Here is a 24369-nt window from a genome sequence, read left to right as displayed (position 1 = left end):
CCATAGCCTGGGTTAAAATGTACCAACACTATCCTCCTTCCTTTGTTATGATTCTGTGCTCACCAAGCAGCAGCCTCGGATGAATAATTTGGTCTTGCAGATATGCCGATAGCAAGAAAGAGGTGTGCTGCCTACAGAATTTAAGTACAGTATTCAGGCCCCAGAAAGGACAACCTCCTGTGTGTAAATTAATAAACTGGCTTTCCAGTTTTCCAGTCTCTAGATATTTTGGTTTATGTGACTTTCCCCCGGTACTGGTTAATTTCAAGAGAAGTAACAAAGTTGAGTTTCTGAGACTGCTCTGCTGAGGTCATGCTAAAGGAGGATGATTCTACTGAGCCACGACTGCCTGGTAGGCCTCATCTTAAGCAGCGCCCCCCTCCCTCGTGGCCATTTATGAAGATTTCTTGAACTGTGAAAGCTCCAACTAATCACAACCTTTCAAAGAGTTCCTTAACTGATGTTTCCTGTTTGGCACATCCCATTTTATGTCAAGCTAAAATTTTTTTCACAGACTGGGCTTAGTACTAACAAGGCTTGAAGACAAAGTCAGGTAGAGAACAGATTAAGAAGGCCCCAGGCAGTCCTAGAGAGCAGAGAGACAGAGGGAATGCCTGGCTTTTTTTTTTTTTTCCACATTAAGTTTTATTGGAGTATAGTTGCTTTACAATGTTGTGTTAGCTTCTGTTGTACAGCACAGTGAATCAGCTATATGTATACATATATCCCCTCTTCTTTAGATTTCCTTCCCATTTAGGTTACCACAGAGCATTGAGTTGAGTTTCCTGTGCTATACAGTAGGTTTTCATTAGTTATCTATTTTATACATAGTAGGGATGTCTAGCTTCTAATTCAGATTCAGGTGAATTAAAATAAAGTCTGGAGCCAATGAGATTCTTTTTCGGGTGGCTGAGATGCATGGCTTGTAGGATCTAAGTTTTGTGACCAAGGATCAAACCCAGGCTACAGCAATGAAATCTATGAGTTTTAACCACTGAACCACCAGAGAATTCCCACCAATGAGATCCTTATGCCATTTATTAATTCTGCAGACATTTTATTTTCATTGACATCTAGGTCAAATAGTAAATGGTAAATACCAATCCCTGTACTGTCAACTTTTGCCCCAATAACACTTTTGTCATAAGCTACTCCCAAATTCAGAGCCTTAAAACAATAATCACTTCTTCTTAAGGAGCAGAAAGTCAGCTGGGGTAGCTTTGCTTCCGGTTGCAGTGGCCAGGTTAGCTCTGTGTCATGAATCTCTCCTGTTTCTCCTGGAAGCACTGGACCAGAATTGGCATGTTCTCTTCATGTCGGTGGCAGAGGGTCAGAGAGACAGCCCTGATGTGTCGTGTCTGTGACATCCCATTGGCCAGAGCAAGTCACATGGCTGAGCCAGTGTCAAAGGCTGGGAGAGTTCCCGCCTTCCTGTGGGAGGGGCCACAGAGGGCCCAGGTCTAGGAGCGTGAAGGACGGAGGATATTAAGGCAATCTATCCCAGGCCCAATTCAGAATTCCTGGAAACATGGTGCTATTTATGTCCCTGGGAAGGTTCTGCAGATGAGGACTTTTTAAAAGACAATGTGTTAACAGTTTGGTTGTTCTCAGCGAAGGTTCTGCAGATGAGAACTTTTTAAAAGACAATGTGTTAACAGTTTGGTTGTTCTCAAAAAGTTAAACATAGAATTACCATATGATCCAGCAATTTCACTTCTAGGTAGACATCCAAAAGAATTGAAAGTAAACAAAAATAGACGCACGGGTATAGAAAACAAATTTATGGTTAACAAAGGGGAAAGGGAGGGGAGGATAAATTATAAGTTTGGGGTTGACATATACACATTATTATATATAAAATAGGAAACCAATAAGGACCTACTATATAGTTCAGGGGACTATACTCAATATTTTGTAATACTGAGTAACCTATAAGGGAAAATAATCTGAAAAAAATATATATGTGACTATATATATTACTCAATCACTCTGCTGTACATCTGAAACTAATACAACATTGTAAATCATCTATATTTCAATTAAAAAAAAGAATTAAAGCCAGGGACTCAAATAGATACTTTGTACACCAATGTTCACAGCAGCCTTTTTCATAACAGCCAAAGGTAAGAACAACACAGATGTCCATCAAGAGATAAATGGATAGACAAAATGTGCAATATACATACTATGGAATGTTAGTCTTAAGAAAGAAGGATATTCTGACACCTGCTGCAAATGGATGAAGTTTGAGGACACTGTGCTAAGTTAAATAAACAGTCACAAAGGACAAATATTGTAGGACTCCACTTATGTGAAGCACATACGCGCTAACTGCTAAGTCGTTTCAGTCATGTCTGACTCTTTGTGATGCCATGAACTGTAGCCCACCAGGCTCCTCTGTTCATAGGATTTTCCAGGCAAGAATACTGGAGTGAGTTGCCATTTCCCTCTCCAGGGCATCTTCCCGATCCAGGAAGTGAAGCCATGTCTCTTATATCTCCTGCATTGGCAGATGGGTTCTTTACCACTAGCATGACCTGGGAAGCACATAGAGTAGTTATATTCACAGATACAGAATGTAGAATAGAGGTTACTAGGAATTAGAGGTGGGGGGCTGCAGAGTTATTGTTTAATGGGTACAGAGTTTCAGTTGGGGAAGATAAAAAGTTCTGTAGATGGATAGTAATGATGGCTGCACAACAATACTAATGTACTTAAAGCCACTGAATTGTAGACTTAAACATGATAAAAAGGTACATTTTATGTATGATTTGCCACAATAAAAGAAGAGAGGCGGGGGGGATGTGGTTGCTGGGCTTGGTCATCAGATCTTTAGAAAGATATGGGGGCATCAAAGATGTTGAGCTGAGGAGGTCTCTCTGGTATAAAGACATCTGGGTCTCAATGATGGGAGAGAAGAAAGCAGAAGTCTGGAATATTTGAATTTAATGTCCTAATGGAATTTTATTTGCAGAATTAAATCCATTTGATCAGTCTAGAAACTTGTTTTCTTTGTGTAAATCGACTCAGTATTACATACAACAAGCCATGGGAACTAGAAGGATTCAGGACCAGGGAAATAAAGATAAGGATAATTTGGGGGTTGGTGAGAGTGTGGGTCTATTTTCTCACCTTTTATGAAATGAACATAACAGAGCCAGCTGGTGCAAGGGGGAAGGTATTGAACACAGCAAATCCAGTAAAGCCCAAACAAGTGCTTTATAAGACTTGAAGAGACAGGAAGAAGGGACATAAAGATATGATGGAAAGGTGCCCAAACCTTCCTATTGTGATAACTGGGCTAGTCCTATTTTCTTTCCCCTGGGAACAAAAAGCTAATGGATGCTTCAGGAATTCCTAGTTTCTAGTGGACAAGGAGCTAGAGTCACCTGTCCTAATATTTGTACTTCCCTTTTTCCATTCCCCCCCAAAGCTCTTTGAGAATATGCCAATGCCATTGATAGCTCAGCATGCTGAGAGACGCAAGGTGGTGTTTGTCTTGTACACAAACAACTAAGGAGAGCTCTTCTTGTTCAAAGTTTTCATGCCTTTTTTTTTTGTTTTTTCTTCCTCTCTTTCCTGTACTCAACCTCCACGGACTTGGAAAGCCATGGGTTTTAAATTATCATCTTTGCATGTAACTACATTCTAAGAGTGTCCACTTGGAGCGACATGGTTGGCACATGCTGGAGAAGCAGTGGGTTGGCTGATTAGATAGGCTCTAAGGAAGTGCACGCTCTGAATGTGGGAAGAGAACATTTTCAACTCTCCCTCTGATAACACATTTGCTTTTTGCTCAAGGATGCTGGGCCTGGGTGACTTGGGTACCACTGGGCCCTATGAATGGACAAGCTGCCATTTTCAGCATTCACTGGAAATGTGGAAATAAATGTTGTTTCTTTGGCCTTTGACTTCTCCTTGGGCAAATATGGAAGGCTGTATATTACCAGAGTCCTAAGAACTGGAGGTCTGGGTTTCCTGCCAGAGTTCCTGAGGGCAACAGAGACTGAAGTGATTGCAGGGCAGAAGCAGGAGCAGCCAAATCAAAGGCCCTAAGGTGGACAACTGACTGGGCGGCCAGGGGTCTAGGTGATGGAAAGTGAGGGAGTATTTGGTGAGTTGTCAGAGCATCCATGAGGCTCAGGCAGCACCGCCTCTTGTTTCCAGGACCCTGTACCCACCCTCCAACCTTGATCAATGAAAATGAATTCCTGCTTGTGCTATTCTGGTGTTCGTTAGGTTAAATCCCTGTTCCTGCCTCCTCTGGTTCTAGACATCCCAAAGAGACAGGATGGAGGCCAAATCAGTTCAGTTGTCCTTGGAGTGAAGGGGTAGCTTCCTTCAGAGGTCTGTCAGGGACGATGTGGTCACAAGGACGGCAAGTGAGAACTTGAGATGCCTCCAGTGGGTTCTGGGGGAGGAACGAGAGTAGCCGTGGGAAAGAGTTCAGACAGGCAGTTTTGAAAAATGGATATTCCTGGCTTACTGATCTTTTCTAAAGTAATCAGTTTGTGTGTGATTGAATGATTCAAATTTGTAGCTTTCCCTGAAAAGGAGCAAGGTGGTTCTCAGACATCTGGGTAACTTCAGAGTGAGACAGGTGCATAGGAAGTTATCTTACTCATTTCCTTGCCTGCAGGCAGGATCAACCCAGACACCTGACTCAATTCTAGCTTAAAAAAAAAAAAAAAGAACTTCAGTGAAAGAAAGTGTTTGGCTTGTAATAATTATTGAGAATTTTCTATGTTCTAGGCGTTGTTTTACATACTTGACAGGCATCATCTCCTTCACTCCTCACAATCGCCCTATAAGAAAAGTATTGTTGGGATTTCCCTGGCGGTCCAATGGTTAAGTCTCCATGCTTCCAATTCAAGGTGTGAGGGTTTGATCCTTGGTCAGGGAACTAAGAGTCCACATGCCATGCAGTGTGGCCAAAAGAAGTTTTTTTAGAAATAAAAAAGAAGGGTATTGCTATTATCTGTATTACACAGAGGAGGAAACTAAGGCACAGAGGGGTTAAACATCTGGCCCAAGCTCACGTGTTAGTTAGTGGCTGAGCAGGCAGTGAACCCCAGGCAGTCTGATGCCAGAGCCTCCACTGTAGTCCCCTGGTGAATGGGACTTATTCCTCACTGTCTCATCTCAGGTCTCAGACTAAGTCTGCTCAGGCTGCCATAATCAAGTACCATAGCCTGGGTGGCTTAAACCACAAAAACACATTTTCTCACAGTTCTGGAGGCTAGAACTCAGAGATCAAGGTGTTGGCAGGGTTGGTTTCCTTCTCCCGAGGCCTCTCTCCTTGGATCGTAGACGGCTGTCTTCACATGGTCTTCCCTCTGTGTGCGTCCAGGTCCTGCTGTCTTTTCATAAGGACACTGGTCATATTGGATTAGAGCTCACCTGAGTGACCGCATTTAACCTGAATTGCCTCTTGAAAGACCCTGTCTCCAAATACAGTCAAATCCTGAGATACTAAAGTTTATGACTTTCAGCATATGAATTTAAGATCCCCTGGAGGAGGAACAGCATTCTTGCCAGGAAAGTCCTATAGACAGATGAGCCTGGCGGGCTATAGTTTGTGGGATCACAAAGAGTTGGACACAGCTGATCATGCACTCATGCATGTACAATTCAGCCAGGGTGAATTCTCTCATCTGTGAATTCTCACAGGGTGATGGTGAATGTAGGTCCTATTGAAGCCCACGATGACTAGATTGCCTCTTGGTCTTCTCTTTTGAATGAGGAAATAGCCCCACCTCCGCTGTTTGCTTCCCCGCTCTGCTTTTCCAATCAGTTAATTATCTACACTGTTCTTTTGCTCATGATTTTCATGTTCTGCCTTGTAAGTGGTTGGGTCCAAATTGAAAGCATACTATGCTCATTTACATCTAATTTTTCTCTTTTCTCCTACTGGTTCGTAGATATATTGCCAATTCTGGGTTGGAGGAGAAATTTTTGTGTAGCAATGGGAAAGATAAAAGGGTAAAATAAAAGAGTACGAACATTTGAAAAATAATAATTCTATCTTAACCGCTTGTGCTGGGTCCTTTTTGTCCTGTACCATATGTTGAATTAATAAGTCAAAAGGTTTCTCCTATGTGTGAAAAACAATTTGAAACCCCAAGAATCCAAGAATCGTAGAAACATAAGATGCTGAGGTTGAAGAAAGCTAAGGTCTTGCTAGAGATCTCCAGGTTCTTATTTACAATTCAATGCAATGAGTTTCCCTGGTCCCATTCCCTCCCTGAGTCCTCTACCATATTTCTTCATTAATTAAATGAGATTATTTCATTTCTTTACTCCTATAGGTCAGCTAAGTCTGAAGAAAGAGTCTAGCAGTTACTTCCCAGTAGGCTCCCAGTTCTGTCTTGTTAGATTCATCAGAGGAAATGAGACGTTAGCATGTAATATGTGTTGAAATATTTTATTTGACAAGTCAATTTGGGCTGTTTCTCGTATATATAGGCGGGACCATGTCTGATGCTAACACTGTACTGAGAACTTTGCTCTAAATTGATGTAAGATAACCGCTTAGAGAGAAGTCCTTGAAGGGCTGTGGAAAACATGAGTGTTGGCATCCTGTCCCATCTCTGTGCTTTATGCTGGCCTGGGTCCTTTGTTTTATTCTCTTTGAACATTTTGTGAATTAGTGAATATGATTTTTTTCTCACCCATTTTGGGGTGGTTCCCTGGAAAAGGGAATGACAACCCACTCCAGTATTCTTGCCTGGAGAATCCCGTGGACAGAGGAGCCTGGCAGGTTATAGTCCATGGGATCACAAAGAACTGGACACAATTGAGCGACTAACATAAGACTTGGGGTGGTGGTTTTTTCTGCATAGGGGAAAAGGGCAGGTCTACAGGGCCTTGGCTGCCCCTAGACCCTACTTAGTCTGAGACTCCTCCAGGGTAATCCACATACTGAAGTCAGAGTTTTCAATACCTCCTTCCAAGGTAAAGCCAGACCCTTGGAAGATTCCACTCTATTAAAGTGTACTTGACTTAAAACTGTGACTAAACACTGATGGTGATAAAATGCAGACTGAGCAAGAAGCCAGTTAGAGAGTGCACATGCAGGAGTGAGCAAGCTGCATCTGTTGAATGGTGAACCCCAAGAGTTCAATTACCCCAGTTCCCTCCACAGAGGGTAACCATGGAAACCTCATAACCCAGTGCATCATCAGTCTCTGAACAAAATACACACACACATGCACACACACACAGACACACGTATGCCCTGGGAGGGCAATGTATACGTATGAATATGTATGCATGTGCCCATGTTTCAGTTATTGTATGTGTGGGGTGTGTTTGTGTGATGCCTTGACAGTTTGTGTGTGTGTGTATCAGATGGAATTAGCATGGGCGTTCACTACCAAATGCTTTCCGGTTATGCTCCTGGGGTGATGAAGAGCGTAGGTTTGTCCTGTTTGGGTGCTGTACTGGGAGCTGTTTCGAGCATGTGGGAGAGGACGTGCATTTTCAGTTTAGTGGAGGGTGACGTGGTGGGATGGTTTAAGCACACAGGAGGGCTGGTAACTTATTTTTCCCTTTATTAGGTTTCTATTGCACAAAAGTGTACAGCTGTGGGATATTTCACCAGCTGGGAGGTCTGATTCTCCTGGGATGGGGAAACCTCAGTGTGGATCCATGTTGAGCTCAAACGATCTAATGTGGATGTAAATCAGGTTTGGGGGGTATCATTTTTACAAAGAAATGTCTGTTTTTTCACAGAATGTGCTGGTCTTTCTTTTTTTCACTGTTCTCTTTCTGATTTAAAGCTTTCTCTTTTTCTGAGGCTTAGGCTAGCCTGCCTACGGCATAAGGTCTGTGAGAATGTGACACTTGGGAAGCGAGTGGTGGGGACAGCTCATGGAAGTCTGCTAATGAAATGTGTCATTCAGCATGCACATGATATCAAGAAGATTGCGTGTCACTTGGCAGATCTTTGACAGCAAGGCAGCTCCATCTGGATTAAGGATTGTTTGGGGGAAAAGCTACATGAAGACTGAGGCTTCAGACCAGCAGGCCTGGGTTTCTAGGTTGTGAATGGGGATAGCACACCTTGTAGAGTCTGGCCCTGTGCTTGACTCTCAACTTAATGGGAGCTCCGTGCGTTTGAGGGCTTGTGTGTCTGTGTGTTTCTCAGCTCTGCCCCTCCTCCTTTATGTAATGTATGAATGAAACAGAACTCATTAGGGAGTCTTAGGAAGAATCCACGGTCTTCCATTCATATTTATAGCTAAAGTTTCTTAAATGGGTAGGTCTTGTTTGTCCATCAGAAAATGGCTATCCAAAGAATATTTGTCTTTCTGTTTTTGAAGCAGTCACTTCCTGGATGACAGAAATCCACACTGACATTTCCCAGCAGGGGCCTCAAACACTGCTTGCATCCTCCCTGACTCCTCTGCTCACCACCCGTGGGCCTCTGGCAGCGCCAGCCCAGCCTCCCTCTGCTTTCCTCATGACCCTGCAAGACATCTGCTGTCAGGTGGCTGCCTGAAGCTCTGACACCTTGAAGGGAGTTCCCGTTACCTCATGCATTCAGTTACCTTTTGAGTTTGCCTAAATGGTGTTAGAGCAACCTTGGAGATGGGCAGAAGGGAATCACCTGTCTGGAGGTGTTCACTTTCCCCATTCCCTCTGGAGCCCACTCTCAATCCCTCTAGGACCTATTTCCATTCTGGACTGTCCCACCAAAGTGCCTGAAAAGGGCCCCTTGCTCTCAGCTCCCATCTCATCAGAACAGTTTGGAGAGGAGATCTCCTTTGCCCCATGCACACCATGAGAAGACTGGGACTCCCATGGGCTCCCATCAAGGCTTCCTTATGCCATTTCTGGGGTGCACCTTGAGTCTTTAACAAGCAGTGATTCAGAAACGCATGGTTTGAGGTGATTTACCCTTTCATTCAACCACTAATTCTTATGTGCCCCCCCCAAATGGCAGCCACTGGAGGTACGACAGTGAAAGATGTGCTGTTTTTGCCCCTTGTGAGTTCACACATCAGCTGAGGTACCAACAATACAGTGAGAAAAGGTACGTGTGCTCAGTCACTTCAGTTGTGTCCAACTCTTTGCCACCCCATGGACTGTAGCCTGCCAGGATCCTCTGTCCATGGGATTCTCCAGGCAAGCATACTGGAGTGGATTGCCATGTCTTTTTCCAGGGCATCTTCCTGACCCAGGGATTGAACTCGCATCTCCTGGGTCTCCTGCACTGCGGGCAGATTCTTTACTACTGAGCCACTGGGGAAACCCGAGTATGGGGTCAATCCAGGGCCCTATGGGAGCTTATAAAGGGGCCATGGAGGCTTCTTAGGGGAACTGATGTCTGATCTGCAACCTGAAAGATCAGGGGGAATTAGCTGGGTAAAGGGAGGTGATGGGATACTTTCCAGCAAGAGGGAATTGAATTTTTTTTTTTAAACTGCCTAACAGGTAAAACCTGATGGCAAATGGTGAGAGAGAGAGAGAGAGAGAACAAGCCGAGGACAAAAAGATGGAGAAACATAGGAAACAGTGGAAGAGGCAGAGGTAGACACAGACAATTGAACAGTAATGAAAGGCTGGAAGATGGAGAGATGTGAGGAATAGAGAAAGGACCAGGGAATCGTGGATTGTGAGAGCTGGAAAGAACCAGAGAGAACATGTAAAATCCCCCCCATTTTTACAGATAAGGAAACTGAGGCATAGAAAGCCATTTGCCAAGGATTTACCAGAGTTACACATGTGTTTAGTTAAAATGCTGAGTAAGAGACCTAGATCCCAAGGCTTCTAGGAGGTTTGAGAGAGAAAGAGCTAGAGAAGGACATGATGGGGAGAGAGAGAAGTCAGAGACAGAGGGACGAGAGCTAGGGAGAGGCGCCGAGAGCTGAGATTCCTGGGTGGCGCACTGTCAGGATTGTGTGTGGAGGGAAAGCAGGGAAAGTTTAGATGAAATCTGAGCCAGGTTCCTTTTCCTTTTCCCTCTCCCTTTTCCTCTTTTTCTCCCTCTCTTTCCCCTTCTCACCACATCCTGCCTACAACTAGATGGCAGGGAGCTTGTTGCCATGGCTACTAAATGGCATTCAAGCAGGCTGAATTATTAAACCAGGGTCTTTGAAGCCAAGGCCCAGTACGAAGTCCCTCTAGGAGGCATGGGCGCAGTGTGGGGCACAGGTCTGCACAGGGTGGGACAAGGCGCTCCCTTGCTGGTCTGGCTCTTGGAGTGTGCCCCGAGCACCTGAGCACCTCTCTGAGTACAGTAGAGGCCGGGGAGTTGGGGGGGAGGTGCATCTGCTGGGGTGAAGTGTTGGAGGGACTGAACCCCAGCATCCCAGCCGACTCTCCTCACCTGTTCCAGCAAAGTCACTGGACAACAGCGGCAACTCATTGGAATGGAAGAAGAACCAAAACCAATATTTTCATTATGTCTGAAACGGCACCATACTGTTCAAATTAGTTGTTACTTGTTGCCAGAGAGGCAAGAAATAAAATGACAGGTGTATCCCTGGGGTCATCCTAGGCCATCTGGGATTGCAATTCTTCCTTGGATAGTTATAGGGAATCTGTTGTGGAGCCATCCGGTTGGTAGGCGTGGACCTCTGCCTACAAGAAGAAGGGGCTGTCAAGGAGGATTGTTTGTGGGCACAATAGTTGTTTGTTTTGATGGTGGAGGGGGCTGAGTATGGATGCTCTTCTCTTAAGGAGATTCCAAGCCAGGAAAACTATCAACCTTCTGGAAGCCCAGCTCTTCAAACTTTTTCATTAAAAAAAGAAACCCAAACATTGTAGTGTGACTGTTTCTGCTTGTGGGCTGATGGAAGAAGGGCCTCTGTGTCTGATAACTGTCCTGTGTTTGTGAATATGTATGTTAGGGGGTGGTGGGGGGCATGAAGAGTCCATTTTGAGGTTAATGGAGTCATTCTCCTTCCCTCTAATAGATTCAGTAGATCCTGAGGTCAGTTTTCTAAAGTGGGAAAATCTCTCCCCACGTCCTCCCCACTCTGTTTCTTCTCCCTCAAGGGGAGGGCTGTTGACTCTCCAGGTCTTAGGATTCTGATCCCCTTGTGTTCAGGGCCCACATTTTCCTGTATGAGAGAGGCTCCTGCTGATGCTTGAACTGAGAAAAAAAAATTCTTAATAAGGGAAACCAGATCTGTAAGTCTTCCCAGAAATCTGCCAGCCTCTGAAAAACTGATGGATAGCCCTGATTTTTTCCCCTGATGCTCAGCTGGAGCAGTTTTCAACGTCAGGGCCACAGGCTTGATTTTCCAAAAGCTTATTTCATAGCGACCAGACTCATTTCTTTTCAGGGTTGATGATAATTTTTAGGATTTACCTGATGCTGGGGCTGAAGTTCTGGATCCTTCCAACAAGACCTCGTGGGGGTGAAATGGACACTAGCCAAGGAGGCCGCACTTCCTTTCCCCATCCCAAGCTAAGAGGAAGGGGAGAGGAGCCTTTGGCCTTGTGACCATTTAGTTCCCTTCAAGGCATGTTTTCTGAGATGTGCCAGGCCTTGGGTAGATGGATGTGGACTATACAAAGGTGACTAAATAAAATCCGTGCTCTTGGCCATAGCTCACAGCTAAGTAGGAAAGGCCCAATGTCTTCATTCAACTCTGGCAACCCCCAGGGGAAGTCTTCAGAAGACGTGCCCCATCTTTCTGTGCCAAGGCCAGGCCTAAGGAACTAGAGCTGCAGGAGCAAGAAGCCTCTCCTTTCTCTTTCTCCTCCTCCCCTTCTTCCTTTCTGTTTCTCTTCTCGGCCCATTCAGTCCTACTGCCTTCTCCTTTCTCTCTCTATGGGGTCCTCTGATTCTGAGTTTTCAGTGGTAAGTGGGCAGCTGAGTATAGCTAACTGGCACAGCCCCTCTGGGGATCTATTTGGACTGAAGAGATGGTCTGGTGGGAACTGAGGTCTTTGCCAGCAAGGGCCCTGGGAAGCATTTCTATTATCAAGGAAAAGATATGCAAAGAGCCAGAGAAATGAGAGGAGATGGAGCCCTCAGAGGGATTCAGATCTAGAAAGCTTTGGAGATAGGCCAGTCTGACTGTTTTAAGGGCTGTTCATTTTTTGTGCTCCTTAAATACCCCTAAAGAAAAGCTATGACAAACCTAGACAGCGTGTTAAAAAGTAGAGATATTACTTTGCCAACAAAGCTCCGTCTAATCAAAGCTATGGTTTTTCCAGTAGTCATGTACAGAAGTGAGAGTTGGACCACAAAGCAGGCTGAGTGCCAAAGAATTGAGGCTTTCGAACTGTGGTATTAGAGAAAATTCTTGAGAGTCCCTTGGACAGCAAGATCAAACCAGTCAAAAGGAAATCAATCCTGAATATTCACTGGAAGGACTGAAGCTGAAGCTCCAATACTCTGGCCACCTGATTGATGCAAAGAGCTAACTCGTTGGAAAAGACCCTGATGCTGGGAAAGATTGAAGGCAGGAGGAGAAGGGGACGACAGAGGCCAAGATGGTTTGATGGCATCGCCGACTCAATGGACATGAGTTTGAACAAGCTCTGGGAGTTGGTGAAGGGCAGGGAAATCTGGCATGCTGCAGTCCATGGGATCGCAAAGAATCAGACACGACTGAGCAAGGAATAACAACAAAATACACCTGGGAAATGGAGTCTTCCTTGGAGCGCTCAGCTGGCCCCTGGCCACCCCCAGGGAGCCTCTATATCCCTCCAGAGGCAGCAGAGATGTTCCCCACTTGGGCTGGAGTCTCTTCCTTGGACAGCATCAGGCTCAAGCACTGGTCCCTCCCCACTTCCTCCTCTCTCTTAACTTGATGCTTAAAGTCCCTGTTCGGGTCTGCTTCCCTTCCTAGGTAATCACCCTCTTCATCGCTGTTCCCAGACCAACAGGGCAACCAGCCAGGACTCTGGAGCCAGGGTGAGGTCCACTGGCAGAACCTTGGGAGGTGCCGTTGGTGCTCAGAAACAGGGACGGTTGGAAATAGACTGTGGAAGTTTGAGGTCACTGAACTTTTCTGCAGAAACCCCAGCCGAAATTTCTCGTCTCCAGGCCCTTTTACTACACCGAGCCCCGCCCGCCATCCAGCCCCCGGCCCCGCCTGCCGGTGTGCGCGCTCCCGCTCCCTCCGGCATCTCTCTCCGCACCCTCCCGCCTCGTGGTGCTGCCCAGCCGACTGTTTGTTCCTCTGTTTGGATACAGCTCCAGTCTTCTTATCTCCTTCTGACCCCTCTTGGGGGGCATGTGTGCGAGTTCTCTTTCTGATTGTCAGAAATTTCTTTTCCACTGTGTGGGCAGGAGACAGCTTGGTCCCCCCGCAACTGTCTCCCCTCTCCTTTATTTATTTTATTCTCCGTTTCTCTCCTTTCCCTTCTCCTGCCTCCCCCCTCTCCTTTTTTTTTTTCCCTGATACCTCCTTCTTCCTCTTTCAATTTCACCGTCTCTCCTGCCCCCTCTCCCCGTGCCCCTTCCCTTACCTTTGTGCCCTTTTAAAAATAATTCAGTGATGTCTCGGGAATACTAGCACACTCTCCTCATTCAGCCAAGCGCGGGATTCTGCGTTAATTCAAGGTAAGCCCCGGTGGTTCCTGCTGCCCAGGAAATGGTCGCCTTCACCCTGGTGTCGGTGTAGGGCGCCTGGCTCCGAGTCCCCAGTGCTGCTACCTGTTGGGGGTGCATGGACCGTGGAGATTCCGAGTTTGTCTGAAACCTTCCCCTAAGCCGGTTCTTCTCCACGCGCAGCCCTTTTCTTTGTAACTTCCGTGTTAATTTCCCAGGCGTGGGAAAGCCCCCGCGTAGTGGGGTGTTTCGGGGTGTGAGTGGTGTGCCCCTTGCCAGGGCCCTGGGGGCTGGCACCTGGTTCGTGCCTGCGTGTTCGCTCAGCCAGGCGGCGGGGAGGGAGGCTCCTGCAGCCCCGGGAGCGGGAGCGCAGCCAAGCTCGGAGGAGGGGGTTGCGGGGTCTCGGTCAGTTCCAGCCTCAGGGAAGTGCTGTGGGTTGTGTGTGTGTGTGGGGGGGGTACCTCTTGGGGAGGGCTGACTGAGGAGGGGCTGAGCTTCCAGTGAAGTTTCTGGGAAGGAGTTGTGTGCGCCCTTGGAAGCACCCCGGGACCATCGTTGCAGGTTAGGCTGGGGTGTTGCTGGAGCCTTGGGGTTGTGGATCCGTGGGAGAGTGAGTGGACCCTATCCTGGGAGAGAGCTGGGAACTGGCGCTCGCAGGAGGAAGGCGAGTTCGAAGAAGACTCTGAGCTATTTAGAGTGACTTGCCTTTTGAGTCCGTTTGGGTCTCCCAGCCAGATGGTAGCTGTGTCCTTTTCCAGGGATGAACACCCAGTTCACTGTGCTCCTTTGCTTTGCGCCCGTGCCCAGGAGAAAATGACGGGAGATGCCACCCCTCCTCCTGCCACATTCCCCTGAGATGGAGGCTTCTGCCTCACTCTGGGGACTGAGGTGGCAGTTTGGCCACTTGCCCAAGGAACAATTGTTCTTCTCACTGGGTCTGACTCTGTGGCTGCTCAGAGCAGGTGGTTCAGGCTGTGTAGGGGGGTGAATGACCCAGATCTGGGGGATTGTAATGATCCTCTCTCTCTTTTTTTACCTTTAGAGGCCATGGTATTGGAGCACTGATTGTTTCTTGTTCTGGGGGCCAAGAACCCCACGGTGTCTCAGAGACATCACAGTCAACAGATAGGCTGGAGGAGCCAAGCACTTTAATCCAGAGGAGGCTGTGAGACCTGCACTCAGAGAAGTGTTTTCGTGAAAGGAAAGAGGTTTCTGACGCTTAAATAAGAATATCGTTTTATCGCCGTTGACACCAGAGCTAGAGAAAAGTGGTTTTCTTTATTGGGGCTGGGAGCTGGGTTAGATACTGGGGAAAACTTCCCCAGTTGACAGTTCCAAAAGGAATCTTTAATGGAAAATAATAGAACTTCCTTTCCTGCCAAATGTGTGGATCTTTTGGGTTGTGCAGCCATCTCTGGAGCCTAGAAAGAGATGACTTTTTCTTTGACTCCACTCTACTATTCTCTCACATGATTTGTCTCCAGCCAGCTAAGATTTTTTTTAACCACCACTTTGTTGTACCGAGTAATCATATAATTTATTGTCCAAGCTGAGACACTTTTGAGGGTAGACAGAGACATTAGTAATAATTAGACATGGACAAGAGAGACTGTCTAGACAGATAGGGATGAATGATTGCCCTGGGAGTGACTGTATAGTCAGAGTGAGGGACAGTTCACGAGGCAGCGTGCCATGCTCTCATATCATTTGAATCTTGCACCTTCCTTCCTGGAGTGGCTCTTCCTGAGTCAAATTGCAAATGGGCTTTATTTCAGTTCCCTCTGAGAAGCTAGCACTGATTATAAATCTCTTTCCTTTGACAAACCCCTCTTTCCTCAATTCCATGAAACGCTTTACAAATCCCACTTCCAGAATGGAACTTCGTGCTTTGATTGCAGGAGTTACAAGGAGAGGGTGATTTACACGGAACTGATTTACATGTTTCTATCTCTGTCTGTTTCCTTGTGATATTTATGAGCTTGGACTCCCAGGGGGCCATCCTTCTGCCAGGACTTGTGAGTGTTTTGTTGATGGCAGGATGATATACAGTGACCCTCGGAGTCACACGGTTGAGTGATGGAATCGCTGCTGGCAAACCTCTTCAGATGTCCTGAGGCTTCTGGTGGGGTATGTATTGGATGTGAGAGAGGAGGCGGAGAGGAAAGAGTCCTGTATGTGTCTGAGTTTCAAACTGAGAAGCTCATATTCACGAAGCATTCTATTGCAGGGAAGTACCCAGCTCTTAATTCCCCAGTCGTGTGAGGAAGTGATGAGAATTCTTAGGGAATGTGTCAGTCACACCTCCAGCCCCCTAGGAGCCCATGAGTCTGTCAGACAGCCAAGTTGCTGCAGGGCTTCAGCAGTTTAGTTATCACTTATTAAGTCCTTATTATTTTCCAGATACTAGAGCGAGGAGTTTCCAGACTTTATCATAATTAATCCTTACCCAGCTCTATTAAGTGTGTGCGTGCATGCTAGTTTACTTCAGTCATGTCCGACTCTGTGACGCTATGGACTGCAGCCCACCAGGCTCCTCTGTCCATGGGATTCTCCAGGCCAGAACACTGGAGTGGGTTCTCATGCCCTCCTCCAGGGGATCTTCCCCACTCAGGGATCGAACCCGTGTCTCGGCAGGTGGGTTCTTTATCACTAGCACTGCCTGGGAATCCTTATCTAACCTATTAAGTAGGTATCCCCATTCTATAGAGGTAACTGGAGCTCAGAGAAGTTAAGTAACTTGCTCAAGTTCACCCAGAAGCTCACTGACTCTCTCCATGCGACGGGCACCTTTTTGTGCTGAAGCTGATGTGGTCAGAATTTGGTTCACACATGTGATACACCCTGTTTAGGGCTCTAGGGGTTTCAGAGTAGGGTGGATTGGACAGTCCACTTGTCCATCCTGTCTGGTTCTTGATTCATATTGCCCCTGTTTTTTCTGTTTGCCTTGTCCTTTCTTTTCTTTTAAGACATAATAATAATAGTTTATTATATCTCGAAGAAAAAATGGATTTTTAAAAAAATGGCATGAGATAAATGGCCAAACAGAAAAAAAAAAAAATTTAGCTGGACCTGTCAAAGCCTTTTCCTGTGGATTAACCGCATTGTCCTTTTTTGGTGTCTATGAAGTTTGTGTGCCCCACCCCCTGTCCTGTCACCTGGGCCATCACTGGAAGTGCCTCTTTTCTAGAACCCACTCCAGTGTGCTGATGAATGCCTGGGGTGGGAGGATAGTCTCATGAAAGGGCAGAGCATGTGTCAGCATCCGGTACTGAGGGTCTGTCTACACCTTAGTTATCGAAGCCTGCCTCTCTCAGGATCACACTTGACTGAGTCCAGTTGTCTCAGAGACTGACCACAGCTTTGATTTGGAGAAAACCTCCCACCCCTTGGTTTGCCCAGAAGTAACTTTATAGACGGGCTTCCCAGGTGACTCAGTGGTAAAGAATCTGCCTTGCGAGCAGTTGACTCAAGTTCAGTCCCTGGGTTGGGAAGATCCTCTGGAGAAGGAAATGGCAACCCACTCCAGGATTCTTGCCTGGGAAATCCCATGGACAGTGGAGCCTGGGACGACAGTCCATGGGGTTGCGGTAGAGTTGGACGTGACTGAGTGGCTAGACAGCCGCAGCAACTCCACAGATTAGGAGGGGAACCTGACCATTTCCAGCTGACAGTGTCTTGGTTGGTAATTTAGATCCTTTCTCTATTGTTGAGGCAAAAATAGAGGCTTAAGATAGGTAATTCTAGAACTTTATTTCCACCTATTCATCCTTCCTCTTTATCCTGCAGCCATGTAATCAGCCAGACCAAGAACAGCATGCCCAGGGGCCACAGGGCATTATCAGGTAGGGGTGGTGTAGATAAAGGACCATTGGCCTGGGATACCTGACCCAACTCATTAAACCCCATTAAGGAACCTAGTGACCTTGGGTGATTCATGAGCTTCCCTGAACCTCATTTAACTTGCCTAAAAATGAAGATTGGGAAGACGCTTCCCAGGTATTTCCCTGCTCCAGCTGTTGAAGATCCCACAGTTTAGGGTAGTGTTGAGCTCCGTGCTCCACAAATCTAGGCAGAGCCTCTCCTGGTTTCCCCTCTCTGGGTGAGGGTGGGGGAGTACAGAGGATGAAGGATGGAGGTAGATGGAGGGGCCACGAGAGGGTCGTCCTGGAGAGAAGCAGTGACTGCCCCAGGGCAGGCCTTAGCCTAGTGCTAGTCTGGAAGAATAGCACTGTTTATCTGGCCTTTCCTCCCATCTGCCTTGTGCTATCTTGCAAAGCCAAGGAGTTGTATATCCTTATACCCATAATAAGCAACAGAGAATTGGAAAAAGCAGATTCCACTATGCTAACCAACATCTACAATATTCCCTGAATGATGAGCTAAGCACTGGGTGGGGGGTAGGGGTGGAAGATAGGAGGATTGGAGAAGGTGGTCTATGGAAAAAAATGAAAAAGAGACTTGGTCTTTGTCCTCATGGCCTTGTGGTGTGGTAGGGAGCCGGGATCTCGGTCACCGTGTAGTTGTTTTTGTTCAGTTGCTCAGTCGTGCCTGACTCTTTGCAACCCCATGGACTGCAGCACGCCAGGCTTCCCTGTCCTTCACCATCTCCCGGAGTTTACTCAAACTCATGTCCATTGAGTTACTGATGCCATCCAACCATCTCATCCTCTGTCATTCCCTTCTCCCTTCATTTTCTTCCCAGCCTCAGGGTCTTTTCCAATGAGTCGGCTCTCTGCATTAGGTGGCGAGTGTTGGAGTTTCAGCATCAGTCCTTCCAATGAATATTTAGGGTTGATTTCCTTTAGGATTGACTGGTTTAATCTCCTTGCTGTCCAAGGGACTCTCAAGAGTCTTCTCCAGCACTATAGTTCGAAAGCATCAATTTGGCACTCAACACTCTTTGTGGTCCAACTCTTACATCTGTATGTGACTACTGGAAAAACCATAACTTTGACTATACGGACCTTTGTTGGCAAAGTGGTGTTGCTTTGTAGCAACAAACTGTACAGCCATTTGGAACCAAAAGCCCACTACAAAGCTCTTTGTTATAGCATACAGTGTTATGTCACATCCTCAGTTGTGTCTGACTCTCTGCAGCCCCATGGACTGTAGCCCGCCAGGCTGCACTGCCCATGGACTCTTCCAGGCAAGAATAGTGGTGTAGGGTGCCATTTCCTACTCCGGGGAACTTCCCGGCCCAGGGATCAAACCTGTGTCTCTTGGGTCTCCTGCATTGGCAGGTGGATTCTTTATCACTAGCGCCACCTGGGAAGTACTGAGTAGATTACATGCAAATCAGGAAACTTCCTGACAGAAGCAAAGATATGTGGTACCTCTTTCCCTGTAACCTGGAAAAGGTGTGAAAGATGTAATCCTGTTCTGTGACATGAGGATTCTAAAGGGTTCTGTTGTCTGCTGTAGATGTGTGGACTTGCGGGAATAGCAGTGAATGAGATTCTAGAACAGAATGGACTTTACCGAGGAAACGCCCTCCTGTCTGTGTTGATATAGTGTTATGTTGAAAGATACATCCTCGGGAATCATGGAGCCTTTATAACTACATTGACTACACTTGAAACAAAAAAAAGAACTTTCCCCCTATAAATACTAACTTGGGGTTGGGGTAAAGAGAGAGTGCTCCAGATTTTTACCATAGGGTTAGTGGTGGCAGTAACAGCTCAATGGACACTGAGTGAGAAGGCATAAGCTCGGGTGCGGTGAGAGGAAGGCATGAGGCTGTCTCGGGCATGGGGCAGGGCATCCAGCCCTTTGTGGGCTTTTATGTGATTTCTAACCCGAGTAACTAAATCTAGGCCTGCATTCACGGGCACACCTCTTAATGATGGAAATGTCACTGCAGTTGCAGAAACGTAACGAGGCAGCTCTGTGTGTGTTTCCAGCATAAGCTCTCTGCGTTGATGCCTCCTTATGTATCTTTTGGGGTTCCCCAACATGAAGCAAATGTGTACAAGGCCTTTTGCTGGGAGAAATGGGAAAATAGAGATGAAAATGACATGATTCTCACTCTCAGTTAATTTCTAGCTCTAAGTACAGTCCTTTGAAGAAATTTTTATTTCTTTTACCAAATTACGTGTTGCCTGGTCTTGCCCCTGTCCTTACTGGCCATAGACCGTGGCAAATCATTTACCCCTTGGGCCTCAGCTATGGTATCAATACACAGGCCCAGTAGTGCATCTTGGAGAGAAGGGACCCGGACCCATTGGTGGCCTGAGGCCCCATCCTATTTTAAGATCAATGCCTGTTTTGTGGTGGTGTTTTCCACCCCTTCTCTCTCCCCCTCTCTTAATTCTTTGTCTCCCCTGCTCACCTAGTCATGCAATAGATTTTTGTTTCTTTGTTTGTTTGCTCTACTTACTGAATGGAATTTTATTCTTTGTTCTTAATTTTAAAAAAGGTGGAGAACATTTTATATTTCTGCCTCTCAAAAGAAAGTAAATTAAATCTCTCTTGACTTATTTGGTCCTTGATTGATGTTTTCTTGAGTGAAAGGATCCTAAATACAGACAGAGTTTCAGGCCTTCTTTAGAGAAGGGATGTGTGGTGACAGGTGAACACACATTATCCCTGCTTCTCTCTCTGGCGCATCTCTGACTCTGGGTTAATGAGCTGTTCGGCACTCAAGTCTGAGAGTCCTGGGGATGTCTGCCTCTGTGCCCAGGCAAAGAAAGCTAGCCTGTCAACCTCAGCGCCTGGGCGCTGGCCCAGAGTGGCCCCCAGTGTCCTCAAGGAGGGGAAGGAACCTGGGCTGGGATGGGGGTGGGCAAAGCTCCATTTGTGAGTCCCAGCTATGCTACTGAGTGGAACAGTCAGAGTCTCTCCCTGTTTCTCTTCTCCCTCCCCGACTCCCACCCTGTCTTCCCACCCTGCTTCCTCCTGCAGATGTGTCCTAAGTCCTGTTCCAGGCCAGGCACTATTTGGGTACTGGGAATACAGCAGTGAACAAGGCAGACAGGTTCCCCACTTCTGTGAGATTTTTATTCCACTGCAAGGAGAGAGAGGGAGAGAATAAATAGACAACTAAATTTCTTTTAAAAAATCACACTGCAATACTTGTCACTCACAAAATTAACATAGGGTGATGTGGCACTTGTTCGGGAGTGGAGTGTGTTAGTCGTTCAGTTGGACTCTTTGAGACCCTATGGACTGTAGCCTCGAAGGCTCCTCTCTTCATGGGATTCTCCAGGCCAGAATACTGGAGTGGGTAGCCATTCCCTTCTCCAGGAGATCTTCCCAACCCAGGCATCGAACACAGGTCTCCAGCATTGCAGGCAGAATTTTTACCGCCTGAGCCACCAGTGAAGCCTAGCACTTGGTTGGGTAGCTCTTTAGATTGGACATCAGGCAGGCTTCTGAGGAGGTGATGTTTAAGCCGAGGATTGGAATGGCAAAAGACGAAATAGGATCCATATCACCAATTCTCATATGTGGCCATGGTGAGGAATAAGCACAGTTGTATATGAAAGTGTTTTATAGACTACATAATAAATGCTGCATATTTTATATCTCATTAGGCAAAATTCCTTGAGGGCAAGCATTGTGATTAATTAACGCTTTCTATCTCAGCACCTCGCATGGTAGTAAATGAGGATTGACAAACAGTATGTGTGTAAAATTGGGAGTTCAGAAGGGATTTTTAAGAAATAAGATGATGTGGATCTGTACCAGGCCTTTGTTGAAAGAAGACACTCTTGTCACTTCTGGGCATTCCTGGTGATTTCTATCCATGATGCCTTGAGGAAAGCAGAGAAGGTTCCCAGGGCATCACTCGGGCACAGAGGGGTGGAGCGGGATGGGCAATACTGTGGATGCAGACTTCCTGACAGAATTCCAGATTGCTTTTCTTGCTTTTCAGCACCTTGTTAACCCAGAGCAGAGGGTAACTTGCCTGAAATTGTGAAGAGAGGCCACAGGCTCCCTCTCTAAGCTTCCCTTCCCGTGCTTCCGAAACCTTCGCGTTCCTCCAGCCCCTCAGCATCTCTCTCCTCTCTCCGGTCCAGGACCTGGCTCATCAGCTGCTCCGGAGACCTCAGTCCATTCTGCTGCCTGTTGCCTGTGACTCTGCAGTCCTGCTCCTCTTCCCTGCCACCCTCCTTGAGGGTTTATAATGCAGCCCACCTCCCGAACCCTGTGAGTCATGGCTTTTCAAACACGCAGGTGTGAATCACTTAACTTGTAGCCCTTGAGATGTCCTGGGTGACAGCTAGGGAGAAGACTCTGTGCCCGTCCCCGTCCCTCACCTTCCCATTACTTCATCATGCTTCCTGCACTGAAAACCCGGAGCTCCCATCTCGCAGTTCTTCTCCGGGGCCCGAAGACCAGTTTATGGGGTACATATGAGTGGGCATTCACTCATGTGGGAGGAGTTCTTCAGGGAGAACATCCTGTCCCCAGGTGTGGTTCCTGGACCAGCAGCATCAGCTCCATCCCAGACATCCTGAATCAGAACCCGGGGCTGGATGCGTGTGATGCACGGTGAAGTCTGAGAATCACTGTTAGAGGCTTAGATGAAGGGATCTGCCAGAAACTTGGTACATCTTACACTTCTTGAGATAGAAACATTGTTATTCCTGTTTTTATAGGGGTGAACAAAGGATTCTAGAATCCAAGATCCCAGTAGGTGGTGGAGTCTGGATGAGAATCAAGCATTAGCTCCAAAGCCAGAATCACTATGAAGTTTAGATGCCTAATTAAAATGCAAATGTATCTGGAGACGTCTGTTACGAATCATTAGCACCTTAATGCTAATTACCCTCCTGGTCATTTCTGATAGACTTCTGAGAAGAGAGCGGGAACTGCTCGGTAGCCTAGTGGCATCTCGTGGGTGCTTCCCCTCCTTTGGTGATTTCGCCTCTGGCTAACTCTGGCTGGGTTCCTCCTCCAGCTGGGAACTGGGCGACTGATCCTCAAATGTAGGTGCTCCCTGGTTCCAGTCCTGGCCCTTTTCACTTTTTTGGGTGCACTCTCCTTGAGGGACTTCAGCTCCTCCCTTGCATCAGCCGTTACCCATATGATGATGACTTACAAATTTGTTTTCCATCCCAGGATTCTCTTTGAAGGGTCTGAACTTCTCTCTGTTGGACATTTCTATTTCAATTCCTCATAGTATCTCAGACTTACCTTGTCCATAACTAAACCTATCATCATTTACAAAATTTTGTCTTCTTCTCATAGAGACTCAGCAAGTGGTACCACCGTCCATTGAGTTGCTCATCCTAGAAATATGGACGTCATCTGTGACTCTTCTTCCTCCTAGTTGCCTTGTTCCCTCACCTGCATCTCATTAGTGAGGATGTTCTACTGACTGTTCTGTCTAAATGCCACAGAATTCTGGCCTTTTTCCCTTCTTCACTGCAACTGCACTCATCATTTCGCTCACACTCTACCGCACCTGTCTTGTCTCCATATTCTGTATTGTGGCAATAGCTACCTTTCTACAATGCAGATATGAGCATGTCTTTCTTCTTTTTGACATGACTCCATGGGCACTTTTTTCAGAATAAAGTATATATGGTAAGATGGGTGAAGTCTTCCATGGTCTAACCCCGTGCCTGCCTCTCCGGCCTTGTTTCTAGGTATTTCCACTCACCTTCTCCTTATACTCTGCCCCTCTAAGTGACTACAGTTACCTAGACATGCCTTCCTCTGTGAAGCCTTGATATGTTCACTAGTGCTAATTTAAGATGACCTTTCCTAGCCCCTCCTCACAAGGGCCTGGCTCATCACTGCGTATTCTACCAAAATCAGTTACTTCTTCTGGGAAGATGTCCTTGGTTCTCTCCGACCTATACTAGATCTTTTTCCTTTCTACTCTCTCAGTGTCTTGGGCTATAGTGTCATTGCCAGCCTCTTCTACAGTGTGTGAAATCTTTCAGAGCAGGAATTATTTCTCTTATCTAGGTCTCCTTGATGCTTTGTAGTTAGCACATGACTGATAAATTTCTTGAATGTGTAAACAAGTAGAGAAGCCACACTAGAACTTTCAACCAATCCTGGTTCTCCTTCCCTCTATTGTGGTACCCTATTCCCTGTGACTGGGGTCACTGTGCTCACCGAATGTGACTTTAACCGAGTACTCATCATTTGTTGACTTCGAAGTCACACCAAGAATCTATCAACTCCTCTCAGAGATGGGGATGAGTTGACTGAAAGCTGTGATATCGTGGAGTGTGTGTGTGTGCGTGTGTGTGCGTGTGAGCATAAGTGTTCCCATGAAACCCTGAAGTAGGAGAATTCAGGTAGATTCTATAGTCCTGCCAGTTTTTTATCCAGTAATTTTTAATATATAGAAAGTGAAGAAGGGTTTTCTTTGGTTCTCCCACTTCTTATTTAGGATAAACAATGTGTTTCTGTTATAACTGCATAGCACGACTCCTTGGTATATTGTCTGGAACATAGTAAGTGCTAAATAAACTTTCAGAAGGGCTTTAACCAATGGAAAGAGCCCTGTGAAAGGGTTTGGGTTAGGAGCCCAAGAGCAGGATCCATAAATCCATAACACGGCCAACCCATTCCCATGGCCTTGAGCACCATCCTCTTGCCCCAGACTCCTGTGTCAGTTTACTTTTTCAGAATAAGTCATCCCCAAACTTAGCAGTCTAAAACAGCAAACATTTAGGATTTCTCACAATTCTCTGAGTTGGTTGCATAGGTTGGTTTGTTCTGGGCCAGCTTGGCTGTAGTTGGATGGTCTAGGTTGGCCTCACTTACATGTTCGGGTCTTTAATCCCGAGGCAGTGAGACAGCTGGAATGGCCGGAGCCTCTCCTCTCGGTTACTGATCCTCAGAAAGGTTTGTTCACATGGTTGGGGAAGGGTTTCCAGAAGCAAGAGAGA

At 46.5% G+C, this 24369-nt stretch overlaps 1 protein-coding gene across 1 annotated transcript in view; it reads left to right on the top strand.

The window, feature by feature from the left end:
- The first annotated feature begins 13102 nt into the window (after positions 1 to 13102).
- CACNA1E (calcium voltage-gated channel subunit alpha1 E) overlaps positions 13103 to 24369 on the top strand; it is a 520667-nt gene continuing 509400 nt past the window's right edge. Inside the window, exon 1 of the mRNA XM_020908964.2 lies at positions 13103 to 13528. The gene's annotated coding sequence lies outside the window, so the exon portion shown is untranslated. The remainder of the gene's footprint in view (positions 13529 to 24369) is intronic.

This window comes from Odocoileus virginianus, chromosome 11 (assembly GCF_023699985.2).
Source record: "Odocoileus virginianus isolate 20LAN1187 ecotype Illinois chromosome 11, Ovbor_1.2, whole genome shotgun sequence".
NCBI classification, from domain to species: domain Eukaryota; kingdom Metazoa; phylum Chordata; class Mammalia; order Artiodactyla; family Cervidae; genus Odocoileus; species Odocoileus virginianus.
The sequence above is the reverse complement of the archived record's forward strand: the minus strand, read 5'-3'. Positions and strand labels throughout refer to the sequence as shown.